At 42.4% G+C, this 15582-nt stretch overlaps 1 protein-coding gene and 1 long non-coding RNA gene across 16 annotated transcripts in view; one reads left to right on the top strand and one right to left on the bottom strand.

Moving 5' to 3' along the window:
- The window catches only part of LOC123839383 (uncharacterized), a 34597-nt gene extending 21027 nt beyond the window's left edge, over nt 1–13570 (bottom strand). For 2 of the 11 annotated variants that reach the window (XR_006789618.3, XR_006789620.3), the window contains exons 1-2: nt 13276–13570; nt 12591–12673 (exon numbers count right to left, since the gene is read on the bottom strand). This is a non-coding gene — a long non-coding RNA (uncharacterized LOC123839383). The remainder of the gene's footprint in view (nt 1–12590; nt 12674–13275) is intronic. The other 9 variants (XR_006789621.3, XR_010410156.1, XR_006789622.3 and 6 more) reach the window with 9 other exon arrangements.
- An 89-nt stretch (nt 13571–13659) lies between these two features.
- Nucleotides 13660–15582, top strand: part of ACVR1 (activin A receptor type 1) — a 126689-nt gene continuing 124766 nt past the window's right edge. For 3 of the 5 annotated variants that reach the window (XM_054506208.2, XM_064586568.1, XM_064586567.1), the window contains exon 1: nt 13660–14202. The gene's annotated coding sequence lies outside the window, so the exon portion shown is untranslated. The remainder of the gene's footprint in view (nt 14203–15582) is intronic. The other 2 variants (XM_045868824.3, XM_045868823.3) reach the window with 1 other exon arrangement.

Raw genomic sequence — 15582 nt, 5'->3', positions numbered from 1 at the left:
TTGTTTCGACTCCCACTCACCCCTCACTGTCTCTGAGAATTTTTGTCCAATTATACTAGCCAATATAGATGTATATCTCTCCTTTTTAACTCAAATGATAGCATATAACTAAATTTCCTGAACTTGGCTTTTTTCCCCCCACTTAACCACTACATTGAGGAGTGCAATCATATCAATATATTAAGAACTTCATTATGTTGTTAAAAAAAGCTTCTTAGTGTTCCATTGTAAGGGAATAATTTAGGGATTCAGTATCCTATCGATGACATTTAGGTTGTTTACAACTTCTTATTTTTGCAGTTAGCGCTGCAATGAAAACTTTGTACATACATCATTTCACAGTTGGGTGAGGATATGTGCAGGAAATATTCCTAGAATGGAATTGCAAGGTCATAGGGTGCCTGCATTTGTAATTTTGCAATATAATGTCAAACTGCCCTCCACACATCTTGTAGCAACTTCCAATTTGACCATAACGTGTGAGAGTAACTTGCAGCGTTCTCCATATTTCAAGTTTTTTTTCTATTCCCACACCTGCAAGTTTCATCTTCTCTAAAACGTCTCAAATTGTTTTATTAAAAAGAAAAACATAAAATTTACACTCAGTTTCTGCAACCTGGTCACATACACACACATATAGTTTTCTGCTGTATATGTTCACCTACTTTGCTTAGAGCTCCCCCTAACTTCCAACGGAAGCTCAGAGGATGCACAGTTTAAAAGCTGGGATACTCTCAATAAGTCAGTCCTACATAACAACTCCACCAGCAGATGGTTGATCTCCAGGCCATTCACCACTAAGGCTTTACATAAGGTTTCCAAGAACATCTTCCTCTTCCCTCTCCCCAATCCTCCCTCCCCTCAGTTGGCTGTCAGGCGTGCCCCCCCACAGAGCCCCCTGCCTCCGACCTTCCTAAGAGTTTGTGCCCATTACATCTTTGTGGCCATCCCATTCTATTTATTCTTCGCATTCTTTGGGAGGTTAATGACTTTGTGGAAATCTAAAACAGCCCCTCCTCAGGAAGTGGTAAAAATCTCTTGGAATAACAGGAACAAATCTTGAAAGAGCCCTTGAATTCATCAGCATGTGCGATTAATTAAAAACCCCAAAGAAGTAATGATATGCACAAAAATTCAAGAGGCTATGATGAGCAGTGACCAAAACTTGATAATGTGGATACTGTTACTTAAGTATGAGCAACTCAGAATATCTAAAGGGGGAACAGAAGCACCTTCCTCCAACTCTCTTTTTCCCAACTTCACGCCCCTTCTCCTTTAAGTCATCTTTGGATATCCATTATTTATCAAAGAAGATGAACCAGAAGCAGGATAACCTCTTTGTAGTAATAAGGCTTTGTCTTCATGGGAACACAAGTTCAGTTCAGAAACTTTCAGACATGGTTTTAAAGGCTTTTGTGAGTCAACTGTTAGTGAATCACACAAAAGGGCCTTTATTAATAAGCATATTCTGTTCATTATAGAGAAATGAAAGCCTCAGAATAATTCACCAAATGTTTAAAGAGAAAACAAAAAACAATGTGGTAAACATATCAGGACTTGATGAGCTGTCTAGGTAATTGGTTGTTTCTGTGCACCTGGTTCCAAAGACAATATTTAATGTGTAATCTGTTTCATTTTGCTTGGGGAAGTAAGTGTAACTCTACCCCCTGGATCACATCTGCATTAAAATTAGGGGAGGCAGAGTCTTGTTTCAGTGAGTGGAAATTTATGCACATGAGTTGTCTTTTACATGGAGACAGCAATTATACCCCTAGAAATGCAGTCTGTGGGAGAAAATGACATATTCAACGCTGGGGAACAAAAGCCTAATGCTAAGGGGACATTAACAAGGTTGGGAACCCCCTCCCAACAATTAACATGATCATTTACAAAATCTGCAATCTATAAAATTATTTTAAAAACATGTTTTTTCAAAACAATGTGGTTTTTTCTCCTTCTTTCTAAAAAAAAAAAAAAGACTCAGCAGCAACCATGCAGAATCCATTCCACTGTAACAAGTAATATTTTAAAATCTCTTCAGTTGTATTTAAGGGCTGAAATAAACAAATTCCAGAAAGTGGTAGGTGACCCCTGTTTTAGCAGGCTAATAAGGACTGAGGAGAAAATGAAGCCACGAATTTTTCATTTTTATGTGAGGAAGTTGTGGTGTTTGAAAGCAAAAATTCCTAATCAGAATTCTAGAACACAGGAAGAATGCATGGAGCATACGCAAATTAAAGTCTCTAATAGCTAAAACTGATTTTAAAGAAACGATTTGTTGGTTGACTTGTTAAAAAAGACAAAGCCAGAGCCACTGAAATGGATTTAAGTTTTTGTTTCTTCTCTCCATCTTCTCTGGAGGCTATAAGAAATGGATGAGGAAAGAGGTGTTCTCAGCCCTCAATTCCCCAGCATCCTCTCCACATTCATGCTTCCTGGGAACATATAAATTACCAACGATTACACTTTATTTCATATACTAATTGCATCACAGAAAAATATAAGCCCTGCTTAACTAAAAGAGCTATGGTAAGTCAATTTGTCTTTGAGGTTTTCTAAGTTTTTAATGCCTGCTTCTAATTTTTGGCATATGTGTCTACGCAATTTTGTTGGAGTAGTTTTGCTACCCACTCTCAGTGAAAGCAGTAGCTCTCTTTACTGGTCTGCTATGAGAGTTTTTGTTTTGTTTTGTTTTCTTTTTGGAAAACATGAGTTTCTGAATTAGTTTTGGCATATTTTCAGAAAATAACATTTATGAAGTAACTTCAACAGGCCAGATATTGGGGAAAAGCCAACTGCAAATTCTAAATCCTAACTAACTTTTAGAGGATAACTAGGAATTTTAAATATAAACAAACATGGAAGAAGTTGAGTTTAAAATGTTCCTAATGTTTTCTGAATCACCAGAATGCTAACATCAGAGATGTTGTAAAACTATGGCATGGCAACATGGTATATGGGAAAGGTGTGATAGAATGGGATCAGGAGATTCTACTCTGTATCGATTAACCACCTCTTTTGGGGGAATTCACTCAAGTTATCCAAGCCTGTATTCTTCAACAGTTAGAAAGTAAAATGGAGGTGAAGCCCATTGAGCTGGTTTCAACAAATCAATGGCATCATCACCACCACCACCACCACCACCAACAAAACTGAGTGGAGTTTGGGGAAGTGGGAGAGGACTAATTGATCTCAAAATTAAAGGAGACTTCATAAAATGCCAAAGAATCAAATGATATATATAGTCATTGTCTGGGTTCAGATTTGATAAAAGACTTCTTGAGAAAAATCTATGCAATTAGAATCTGAACTGTGAATTGAATATACTGAGTAATCATTAATTTTGTTAGGTTTGATAATGGCATTATGGCTGGGTAAGAAAATGTCCTTATGTTTTAGAGATGCTTGCTGAAATACATAGGAATGGAATGACATGATGGCTCAAGTTTACTTTTAAATAATTTCCAAAAGCCGGGGGGTGGGGGGTGGGGGAGCATGTCCAGGCTAATCTTGATCATTGCTCAACCAGCTCATAGGTATATGGGGTCCATTATTCTATTTTTTTCGCTTTTTGCTGATGTTTGAAACTTTGCATTAAAAAAGAAACACTAATATGTGGTGTCTGGGTGGCTCAGTGGGTTAAGTGTCTGACTCTTGGATTCCATTCAGGTCATGATCTCAGGGTTGTGAGACTGGGCCTCAAGTTGGGCTCTGTACTCAGCACAGAGTCTGCTTGGGATTCTTTCCCTCTTCCTCTCTCTCTCCCTTTGCCCCTCTACTGACTGGAGCACTCGAGAGAGAGCTTCTCTCTCTCCTTAAAATAAATAAATAAAATCTTAAAAAAAAAAGTACTAATACCATGAAATCAAAAAAAAAAAAAAAGGGAAAAAGAAAAAGTGGAAGCTGTATTAAATTATTTCTAAATTTTCTTCAAAAAAGAAAATCCCATCATTCTATTTCAAGGGCTGGATAGTGATAGCTGTAAAAATATAAAGCCATTTTTGTTTTGATTTTTAAAATCAAATAATATCAAATTAAAGCTGTGTTCTGGTTATCAAATTTTACCGATGTCTAACACATAACTGCAAATCAAGTAGAGGCAGACAACTCACAGTGGAAGAACTTGTGATGAACAGAGCAGATTTGTCAACAAATCTACACTTGATTTGTCAACAGGGAACCCCAACCTTTAGCAGCAATAGAGTAAGCCTGTCTAAATCAAAAGCTCATCTCAGCTCTATATGAGGTTGCTCTATGTTCACCCAGATCAATAAATTGTCTTTTTCCTCTTTTTTTTTTTTAATCAAATACATTACGTGGCCATTTTCTATCCAGGAATAATAACTGTCATCAACACCTTTTCCTTGCTGTTTGTGAATTTCTTTTATTTTCCAAGGTTCTTTTCATTATGAAGGGATTCAGATGTTTTCATAGTTCACATTTTAAAACTCCAGTTTCTTAGATGTGATCAGTAGAACATCTTTAGCTGTTTAGAGAATGATACGATTACTTCTTTTATTCCAGATGGGATCTCCGTTAGAAACTGGAGGGTCTGACAACCTTTAGTGCTCTGTGTTGTAACACTAGGAGGAACGGAGTCAGAGTTAGACTTCTGACTGTTCATTGGTGTAAACACTCATGCTTGTCAGATAGAAAAGTGAAGTGATGGGGCGCCTGGGTGGCTCAATCGTTGGGCGTCTGCCTTCGGCTCGGGTCGTGATCCTGGGGTCCTGGGATCGGGCCCTGCGTCGGGCTCCTTGCTCAGCGGGAGGCCTGCTTCTCCCTCTCCTGCTCCCCCTGCTTGTGTTCCCTCTCTCGGTGTGTCTCTCTCTGTCAAGTGAATAAATAAAATCTTAAAAAAAAAAAAAAAGTGAAGTGAGACTTGGGTGCATCTTATACACCCTGATGCTGTTTGACCCAGCATTGATGTTATCCTTTATAGGAATGGATGAATTTGGTTGAACACAACCTATCTGGCTACTTGGGAAAATCAAAGCTTATTAAGGCAGTTTTTATATTATTGGTGGTAAATATATTTTTGGAAACTTTATTTTTTTATTTTTATTTTTTAAAGATTTTACTTATCCATATGAGAGAGAGAAAGAGAGAGAGAGAGAGTGTGTGAGTGAGCACAAGCAAGGGGAGGGGCAGAGGGAACAGGAGAAGCGGCCCTTGCTGAGTGGAGCCCGATGGGGGGGCTCCATCCCAGGACCCCAATATCATGACCCAGCTGAAGTCAGACACCCAACCCACTTGAGTCACCCAGGTGCCCCTATTTTGGGGAGCTTTAGAATGAAATTGGCAAGCAACCATTTTATCAAAATATTAGGAACTTCACAGACTGGTCCCTACTTCATCCCCATCAGTTTCTTCAGTACAGTAGAAATGAAGAGTCCCCCTAAAGAAAGGCAGCCAGTTCCACTACAAAGATGTGAGAAACAATGACTGGAAACCAAGTTAGTCTTTAAGAGTTGTTTATAGACTGGAATTTCTACCTGCTCAGTGCTCAACAGGAAAGAAAAAAAGAAGGCTCTTTATATTCTTATCAATAAATATAACACTAACATTCCAATGGAACAATAGGCAAAGGGCATTAACTAAAAAGAAGATTAGAAAACTACACACAGTTGATATACTTATGAGCAAGGTACTAACTTATTAGCAATCAAGTAAGTGTAAATTAAAACAGAATTTTTTAAATTTCCAAATTGGCAAGGATGATAGGGAGGGTGCTAACAGAGATGGTAAAATGGTGTTGGGGGTTGGACAGTTCAAACCACCTAGCAGTTGGAAATATGACCTAGATTCTTACCTGTAGGAATCAATCCTAAGGAAACAATGAGATGCTGTCAAAAGTGGTGGTATATTCAGGGGTTTAAATCAGTCAAAAATCATACTCTCAGAGAATATCTAATGACCTAGGAAAATGCTCATAATAGAACTAAGAAGAGTAAGAGAAAATGATGTGTATTTCTATAAAATATGTGAATATGCACAGAAAAGACCAAGAGAAAATTATCTAAAATATTGTATCTATTTATATTGGAAATGGCAAAATTAAGTGACTTTACCTTCTTTGAAATACTTTTCTGTATTTCTTCTGTAGGTTTTTACAATGAATATTGCATTATTTTATTTTATTTTTTTCTAATAGATTTGTTTGTTTAATTATAAAAGTAACAAGCACTGCAGAATGTTTTGGAAATATAAACAAGAATAAAAAGTATAAATATGGTGATGTGTATAGGGTTTCTTTTGGGGATGAGGAAAATGTTTTAAAATTGATTGTAGTGATGTTTGCACAGCTCTGTGACTATACTAAAAACCACTGAATTGTACACTTTAAATGGGCGAATTGTATTGTATGTGAATTATATCTCAATAAAGTTGCTATAAAAACCAAGAAGATTACCTGCATTGCTACCATCCCACGATTTCCACTGCCAGTATCTTGGTCCATAGCCTTACAAACTCATTTCTGTACATCATACATACTTGCTTAAAGAATAAAAATCAGATCACACCATGTGTGCCATTTGAAAAGTATTTGTTTATTTTGTTTTTAGAGAGGGAGAGAGAGGGGATGGGAGAGGCAGAGGGAGAGAGAGAATCTTAAGCAGGCCCAGCACAGAGTCTGATATGGGGCTCAATCTTACACCCCTGAGATCACGACCTGAGCCAAACTCAAGAGTCAGACACTTAACTGATTGAGTCACCCAGGTGCCGCAAAATTAATTAATTAACTAGCTAATTAATTAATTAAGTAGGCTCCATGCCCAGCATGGAGCCCAATGCAGGGCTTGAACTCATGACCATGAGATCAAGACCTGAGCCAAGATCAAGAGTTGGAGGCTTAGCCGACTGGGCCACCCAGGTGTCCCCATTTGAAAAGTATTTTTTTTTTAAAGATTTTATTTATTTATTTGAGAGAGAGAGAATGAGAGAGAGAGAGCACATGAGGGGGGGGGGGATGGTCAGAGGGAGAAGCAGACTCCCTGCCAAGCAGGGAGCCCAATGCGGGACTCTATCCAGAGACTCCAGGATCATGACCTGAGCTGAACGCAGTCGCTTAACCAACTGAGCCACCCAGGCGCCCGAAAAATATTTTTAATTACAACATGTATAACCTTATAATCAGAAAGTATAATCAGGGGCACCAGGGTGACTCAGTCGGTTAAGGCAAAAGGGAATACAGGTATGGTTTCATATGTCTACTCCATTTCTGTAAGGATATAGAGAAGCTGACATTAAGGAGAGAGAAGTGGGTGGCTGGGAAGCTGGTAGTTCTGGAATTTACTTGTCACTATACAATATATCCATTTGCACTTGCATATTTTGTATCTCTTTTCTAAACAAAATAATCATGGGGGAAATCTTGTTGATGAAGGGATATAGATATCTTGGTGTAATGATAAGTGATATTAAGCAAGCTTGTCACTCACTCCCTTGTTAAGCTCTTTTAATCACTTCCTTGCACAGTTCTGAGACCTGCATGATCGGACCAGGCCATCTCAGTCCTCTCTATGGCCATTTCTCTACATGGTCCTTCTATTCCCATCACCCTGGCCATCAGTTCCTAGAAGTCTTAAGCTCCCCACCCCCAGGAGTGTCAAATGCAGCATCGGCAACTCCAGATAATAAGCTTCTTTAGGAATTCCAACTCAAGTCGCAGAATTTCAAAACGAAGAGACCTCCAAGATGCAAGCAACCCACCCCTTACTTTATTACACCTGAGGAGAAGCTAGGCTCTACAATCTGAAGTTACCTGCCTAAGGTCACACAGCTAGTTCTCTGCTATATGTAATTAACCTTAGCAGCTGATCTCTGGAGTTTCATTAAACAAAAGTAGGTTAATAAAAAGGAAGCCTTTAGATTTTAGATATTGATAGAGTGGGGCTACACTAGGACTTGGAAAATTAATTTGATTTCATATCCATGAAAATGTCTTAATGATGCCAGTGCTCTGAGGGACCAATCAGGCAAAAGAATGTTCCCTAAAAAGGAAAAGCCTCTGCGATGTTGGATTCTACCAAGAACCACACAATTATATTTGAAATATATTTGTTTAATTTGAGGAAGAAATTAATTTGATAGTCCTGAGGGCATTCATCCACAGGACTAGCTTTTTAAATCCACATCTCCACAATGAAGCTAAATTAACCACAGTTAAGTAAATTAGAAACTCAAGCAGTTTTAGAATGTGAGCAAGAGCATGGACAGTCCTGATGAGCATCTAACCCTCAAGGTTTTAAGGAAATGGGTCACAGACTGAGATGCAGGCAAAAAGATAAGGCTGTGAGCCCTCCAGGAAATGATTATCTGAAAGAAATGGACCTACCTGCAAGAGCACAAAAATGCTAAATCTGAATTCCTTTTTCTACGCCCTACCACCCACTTCACAAGTATAAATTCACATGCAATCTTCACCAGCTAGGTTTTGTTTCATGATTGTCAGACCCTTTTAAATATGTGCATTTCTACTTTTATATTAATTAATTAATTAAATAATTTTTAAGAGTTGCCTACTCTGCCGTCTGAGCCAGCCAGGCACCCTGCCTTTCTACTTTTATAATGTTTTTTATTTCTGCTTATAAAAGTAATATGTTACAGATAAGTTGGAACACACAGACCTGTGTAAAAAAGAAAATAAAAGTCAACCATATCCATGATCCAAAGATAATTGCTGTACATCCTGGAATATTTTCTTCTAGTTTTTCATCTTAGTGTATATGTGAACGTGTGGAATTCACGTGTTTATAAGGGTTATTGAATTAGAATATTACCTTTATATTCTATTTTTTTCAGCTTATGCTTTATTGCTGGCATTTCCAAAATTACTAGATGATTATCAATTTATACAAATCTTTGAGTAATTGATGATTATTTTCATAGCATAAATTCCTGAAATGGGATTAAAGTGTCAAAGGGTATACATATTTTTAAGGGGTTTGATATATTGTCACCTAATTATCTTCAAGAAATTGTTTTCCCATTTACACTCTCCACAACAACTGAGTGTCCTTTATAAAGTCAATCTTAATAAGAGAGGATATGTTCATTTGCTGACACATTGTCAGAAATATTTTATCTGAGTTTTGTTTGCATTCCCTCTTCTTGAATTTTAAATTTTTTTCCTAATGTTCATATGTAATAATTTAGTCTATTCAAAACATCTGATCAACTTTCTATTAAAGGGTGCATTTTGTTGATTCATAAAGGTTTTTTGATATGTTAAAGATTTTTAACCCTTTGAGTATAGGCTATGGGTAGCTTCACTACTTGGCTTTTCCCCTCCTTATATTTATTTCCTAAAAGAAAAAAAAAATTAGGGAAAATTTTTTACATGGTCAAGTCAACCAATCGTATTTATTTTTTCCATAGCTTTTACTTACAAAGTCCTTGTCCCATCTAAAGATAGGTATCTACCTATATTTGCTTTGAGTTAATTTATAATTAAAAAATATTTAACTCTTTTTCCTTCTGGAAATATTTTCAGGAATTGTGTGAAAGGGAGCACTAACAGGATTTTTTCCAAGTGCCTCAACACTGTTTAATGAATAATCTTTGCTTTCTGCAATAGTTTTGTAATGCCTCTTTTATCACATGGCTGGCCGAGAGAGTTGCATACTGGTTTGCATGTAACCTGCTGTGCTAAGAGTGTCTGGATTAACTTTCCCAGTGGGGAGTAACTGTAGGCAGTTTGAGGACTCCCTGAGCAGCTCCCACAGTTCCCTGAATATGGTGGATGGCCAATAAGGTCTTGTATGAAATGAACAATTAATGAGTCATTCGTACACCTGGGAAAGTTTAACTGGAAGATAAACAAATGTCTGTCCTGACTGGTTAAATGTTTACCTTTTGGGGCAAGGGTGCCAGGCATGATAGGATTTTTAGCGACCCTTAAGATTATGATTTTTCTCTTCCACCCCCTACTACTACTCTGATCCAGTCACTCCCGTCTTTGGAATATAATAATGGTTTCTTATGGCCTCAGGATTAGGAATAAATTCCAGGTTATTATCATTCAATAAATTCACCATTCTCCAAGAATAGTTATGATGCAGCCGGGTCAGTATTTCTCACACTTGAGGAATGTATAGACACCTTTAAAAGGAAAACAATTCTCACAGACCTTCAGTGATGCCTTATTTTTATTAAAATACCATTTAAATAAACTGCATATTCTTATAGGTCCAGAGCAAGAAAGGGTAGTGGGATCATGGCTACATGATATTCATATGATCCAGCATATGCATATTAATTTAACATGATATTAATTTCTTTTAAATATATTGTAATGGAAGCAAAAACACAAATTTCATGGATTTCATAGAGAACTTGGGGATCCCTGGAATATGTGTCCTATTTCCAGTCTAACAGAACAGAAATTGCTTTCCCATAAACCACATCCAACCCTCAAACTTTGCCCTTTTTCTAAGCAGTTTGGATGCCTGCCTCGTCTTCAACGCTCAACTTAAGCGTGAATAATCACTAAACTAGATGTAAACTAATCTCCATATGCTTGTAACCATTACACAACTGTAAAACCCAAACGAAATATGAACAAAACTATAAAAGCGATGTTTCAAATAACTTTATTTAAAGAGACAGAGGACATTGTCTTGCTGAACAAAAATGTCTGCTCACCTTGTAAACACAGTGCTGTCACCTGCCAGGAGCAGGGTTTTTGGTTGGTTCTACATGCCCAGACTGAGTGAACAGACTTATCAGAATTAGTTCATTCCTTCAACCATTAATCTTTTTCTTCAAGAAACCTTTAGTAATTGAACTGCAGCACATCAATCCATCAGGATTTTCATCAACACCAGCTCTAAAACATCCTAATATTCTCCTAAAGAACTTGCTTCTGGAAGCTGGTATGTATAACTAAGCTGATTTTTGCTCTATAGGTTTTAATAAGCTATGTCTCTATATCACTAAGAAAGGGAAACTCTTTCTAGAACCAAAAAGAGATGGCTTCAAGATGAAAGAAAATCACTCAAAGTAGCTCCTTAAATATTTTAAATGCAGTAATTTCTAAAAAGCACAATTTATATTCTGTATTACTTACAATCTGAGTGCAGAGAGGCAGTGGTAAGTCTAAGGGCTTAATTATAAGAGCGAAGCTTTCTGCAAAATTTTATGGAATGAATTCTCCATATTTTATAGGAGAATATTATACAGGACTCTTAGGTTGCTCAAGACTCTGTTTCCTAATAGTTGTTGAAAGCTGTTGACTTTTAGAAATGAACATGTTGATCTGGGTGTAAAGGAGGAGGATACGCAGAAAACAGAAGAGATGCCAATTCACAATGCAGCAGGCAATTAATTAACAAGAGTCGTGCTCCTAGAAACATATGATGGAAAAGATCTAAGAATCTTGGAATAACAGAAGATGTATTTCTTTCAAGTTACTTTACTTGTGTGACTTCTCCACCATAGTTAAATCAGTGGATGAGATGTTGGGGTAAGGCGCTGGTTCTCAACAGGGGGCAATTTTGCCCCCCAGGGACATTTAGCCATGTCTGGAGGCATTTTTAAACGTAGCAACTGTGGAGAGAAGGCATCCTATTTGCATCTAATGGATAGAGGTCAAGGATGCTGCAAAACATCTTACAATGCAGAGGACACATCTTACGGCAATTATCCGGCCAAAGATGTCAATAGTACCGAGGTTGAACAATCCTGGATTAAAGTGTCCAAGCCAAAGGACTGTATCTGGGCTGTATGCTTGTGCGGACAGGGCTTGTGTGACAGGCTGTATCCTTGTGTATCCTCCTGCTGTACACAGATACGCATGCATGTGCAATCATCAATTTATATTACAAGGCCACAAGAACTACCTAGAATCCTCCCAGAGACTCTCCTGGAATACAAGTTAGTCCCAGGAAGGCTGAGTTAGAGGGCTCTGCATTGAGCCAGTCATATGAGACCACTACTGAAGGAACAGATAAAATGAACAGTTAAAAGCATAACAGGATACATTAGTTCATTTATTCACTTATTCAGCAAACCTTTATTGGGCACCCACATGTGCCACTCTGCTAGGCATGATGATGGTACACAGTGAACACAACCAAACCTGGTCCCTGCCCTCATGGAGCTTACAGCCTAGGGAAGACTAGAAAGGTTACCAAGAAGAGGCTGGTAAAATGAGGACTCCACAAATGTACCAGATTGAGGAACATTCACACAGCAGCTCAAGAAGCTTTCATGTAAGTGTAATCTCACTTGAACCACACAACAAACCTGGAGACAGGCTTTATTGCCTTCACAGAGGTAAAAACATGCCCAAGGTCACACAGTTTATAAGTGGCAGAGCTTCAGCCAAGTGACACTGAGGTCCCTGTTCTAAACCTGTTTTACAGAGCAAGGATACACATAGGCACTCTGGCTTGATTGACCTGGAATTTCCTCTCCTGATCCTCACCAAGCAAGCATGCAGGTACAGAAATCTCTCCCCTTACAAAAAAAAAAAAAAATGCCCCCAGCCTTCACTGTCCTCTTGCTTATGTAATACCCGGGGATTATTTTCTATCTGTTTCATGTGTATTTGCCTTATATTCCTAATTAGATTGTAAACTCCTGACCTGCAGGGACCAGATCTTCCATTTCCTTTGCAACCTTTTGCAGTACTGCAGTCACGTAATAAATGCCTGCTGCATGAATGAACCTGTAGAGATAAAAATACTTTATGGTATCCCCATTTATTGGTTTCATGCTCTTACTTTGCTTTGTGATAGGACTGCACATTATAAGCTTCTAGAGGGCAGAGGAAATGGCTTGGTGCTTTCCTTACACTCAGCAGGCACCATGCAAAATTTGATCCCCGCATGCCTTTTTGATGCTCTGTATAATATTAGCACACTGGAGTGTTTTTGTGTATCTAAGGACCGAGGTTGTCAGCCTCTCTGCGGCGGGGAATGTTCCTTCCTTTCCACAGTAAGCTCCCCTGGCGCCTAGGACAGGGCTAGATTACTGCAGAAGCCCCCTCCCCCGCTCTCCTCCTCCCCCACCTCCCCGCTTATTTTTATTGCCAAGGAGGCCGACTGCGAAAATGGCAAGCTCTTGCATAACCCCAGACCTTGCAAGGAAATGAGCAAAGTGGAAGGGGATTTGAAGGCAGGTCAGAAATGGCCTGGATGAGAACACTGAGGCTTCTCGCCGACCTGCAGGACCCCAGCGGCGCGCCGCACGCAGTCGCGGGGCCCTGGAGGCAGCCCGCCCGCCCCGCGCGCCCCCGGGAGCTGTCCAGACGGCCCCGCCCGCGCCTACCTGGGCACTCACCCGCGCCGCGCGGCCTCTCCTCCTCCCACCCCGGCCGCGGGAGCCCGGCTCGGGCCTGCCCCGCCGCCGCCCCGCCTCTGAGCAGCCCCGCGGGCGGCGCACTCGCAGCCTCCTCCGGGCCCGCCAGACCGCGCCGGGCGCGCCGGGGGCGGCACGGCCAGGCTCGGCGGGGCTCGGCGGACTCGCCCCCGGCCGGGCGCCTGCAGGGGGCGCGGGGACGGCCCCGCCCCGCCGCCTTCCCTCTCCCTCCCGGCTCCCTGGATCCGCGCCGGGAGGAAATGATGTGTTGCTGCCTGGTTAATCACAGCTCCAGACACTCATTGGCCGAGCGCTCCGCAGCCACTTCCTTCTCCTCCTCCCGCTCCTCCCGCTCCGGCTCCTGCTCTTTGCAGCCGCCGCCGCCGCCGCAGCCTCCCCCTCCGCGCCGGGGGAACTTTTCTACTCTCTGTGACCGTCTCCCCCGCCGCCCCTCGGGCGAGCCTCCCCTAGGGCGAGCCTCCCCCCGGGCCGCCCGCCCCGCCCGCGGCCGCCCTCCCAGCCCGTGCCGCTGCGCCTCGGGAAGTTTATTCCGCCCGCCCTCCTCCCCTTCCTCCTCCTCCTCTTCACCCCGCCTCCCCTCCCTCCCCCGGCTCTTTCCCCCCGGGTGGCTGCCGCCGCCGCCGCCGCCGCCGCCGCCGCCGCCGCTGCCAGGCTGCCCCTCAGCCAGCCGCGCCGGCCCTAGGGCTGGAGAGCCCCTGGCCGTCCGCACCGCCCGGCTGCAGCCGCCGCGGCCCCGCAGAGTTCCGGGCTCTCTCGCCGGCTGCACCGCCCCGCCCCGCCCCGCGGCGCGCCGCGCCGCGCCGCGCCGACCTGCAGCGCCCGGCTGGCTCGCACTCCGCCTCCCCCGGCTCAGCCCCGGCCGCGGCGGGACCAGAGGTGAGGGCAGGTCGCCGGCCACGCCGCGGGAGCTGGGAGGACCGAGGGAGGAGGGGGCCTGGCGGGAGGAGAGGCTGGGATTGGGGGTGGGAGGGTGGGCGTCTGCGGTGTCTCCCCCTCGCTTTCATTCCTTTCTCCCCCAGGCTTCATCCACTCTCGATGGGGGAAGCAGCCGCGGAACAAAACTGTCTTGCTTTGGGCCTGAACTGCTGGTGGGATATGGGAGAGGACAGAGGCATGGGGGGCGGGGGGTGTCTCTGGCTTGCAGCGTGTGTGTTGTGTGTGTGTGTGTGTGTGTGTGTGTGTAGTGAACTCCTTCAGGGTGTGCGCCGCACTTGTAAATCGATCTGGTCGCCCGGCCACGGGCTCACCTTCCCAGCTGAGCTTGGTACAGAGTAAAGGGATGGGCTAATCACCCCCACCCTCAAAATATCCGTCTCTTCCAAGAGGAATTTTCTGCTGGAGAGACAGCCAATAAACTCTGCTCAACTCCCTCCCGCCCTCCGTTCTTCCTAGCTGCAGTTTCAAAAAGCTTCAAAGCCAGGAATGTGGGATTCATCTCCCGATCCCCAGAAGGCAAATGTGGTTACAGATGTTGCACTGTACTTTGCCAAGTTTAAAACCCTTCCTTCAACACTGTAACCAAAACAGTGAGGCTAGAACCTGGGGCGCGCTGGGGAGAGATGTGGGCCTCTGGGGCCGCTGGATTCACTAACTTCCTTCGGATTCTAGGCTGGCTTAGGTCTGTCCAGTTTGCGCCAGATACGTCCCCCCAATCCCCCCTCCTTTCCCTGGAGTTTTGAACGCTCTTTGCATGGGAGAAAAGCTGTAGAGGAAGATACTTAGGGAATAAAACATTCCACTTAGCAGCAGAAGAAAAGTCTTGGTTAAAAGTTGTGCTTAATTTGGCTTTTGGAGAGAGGTAGCAAAGTAATCAATGGATTTGTTAATTTTATTGGGCTTTCCTTTTTGAGGGTTGTGTGTGTGTGAGAGAGTGAGTGATGGGAGTTAGGTGGTGAGAAAAAAGACTGATCTCATACATAGTTTGTATATTTTTGAAAAGAGGCCCTCTAATTGAGACTTAGATATAACCCAGTGGTTTTAAAGAATCCTGTCCCAGAGATGCAGACTGCTCTGACAGCCCAAGGGAAGGCGGTGGCAAAAAATAGACACCACCTCCCTTTTCCCCCAAAAAAATTCTTCCTGGAAAGGTGGTGTTAAGAAATTTCAGAGATGGGCTGATCCAAGTGGCAGGCCTTAAATGGAAACACTATAGTATGTCTTGGCACTTGTGTCTGGAGGTGGGTGGCTGGCTGGGGGCCCGGGCTTGGGCAGCCAGCAGACACTAGACTTGTGCTGACCTCAGACACTGGCCTCGCC

This window comes from Mirounga angustirostris, unplaced genomic scaffold (genome assembly GCF_029215605.1).
Source record: "Mirounga angustirostris isolate CCGP_5_RB_7025 unplaced genomic scaffold, mMirAng1.0.hap1 SCAF_3, whole genome shotgun sequence".
NCBI classification, from domain to species: Eukaryota; Metazoa; Chordata; class Mammalia; order Carnivora; family Phocidae; genus Mirounga; species Mirounga angustirostris.
This window is presented reverse-complemented; position numbering and strand designations above follow the sequence as displayed.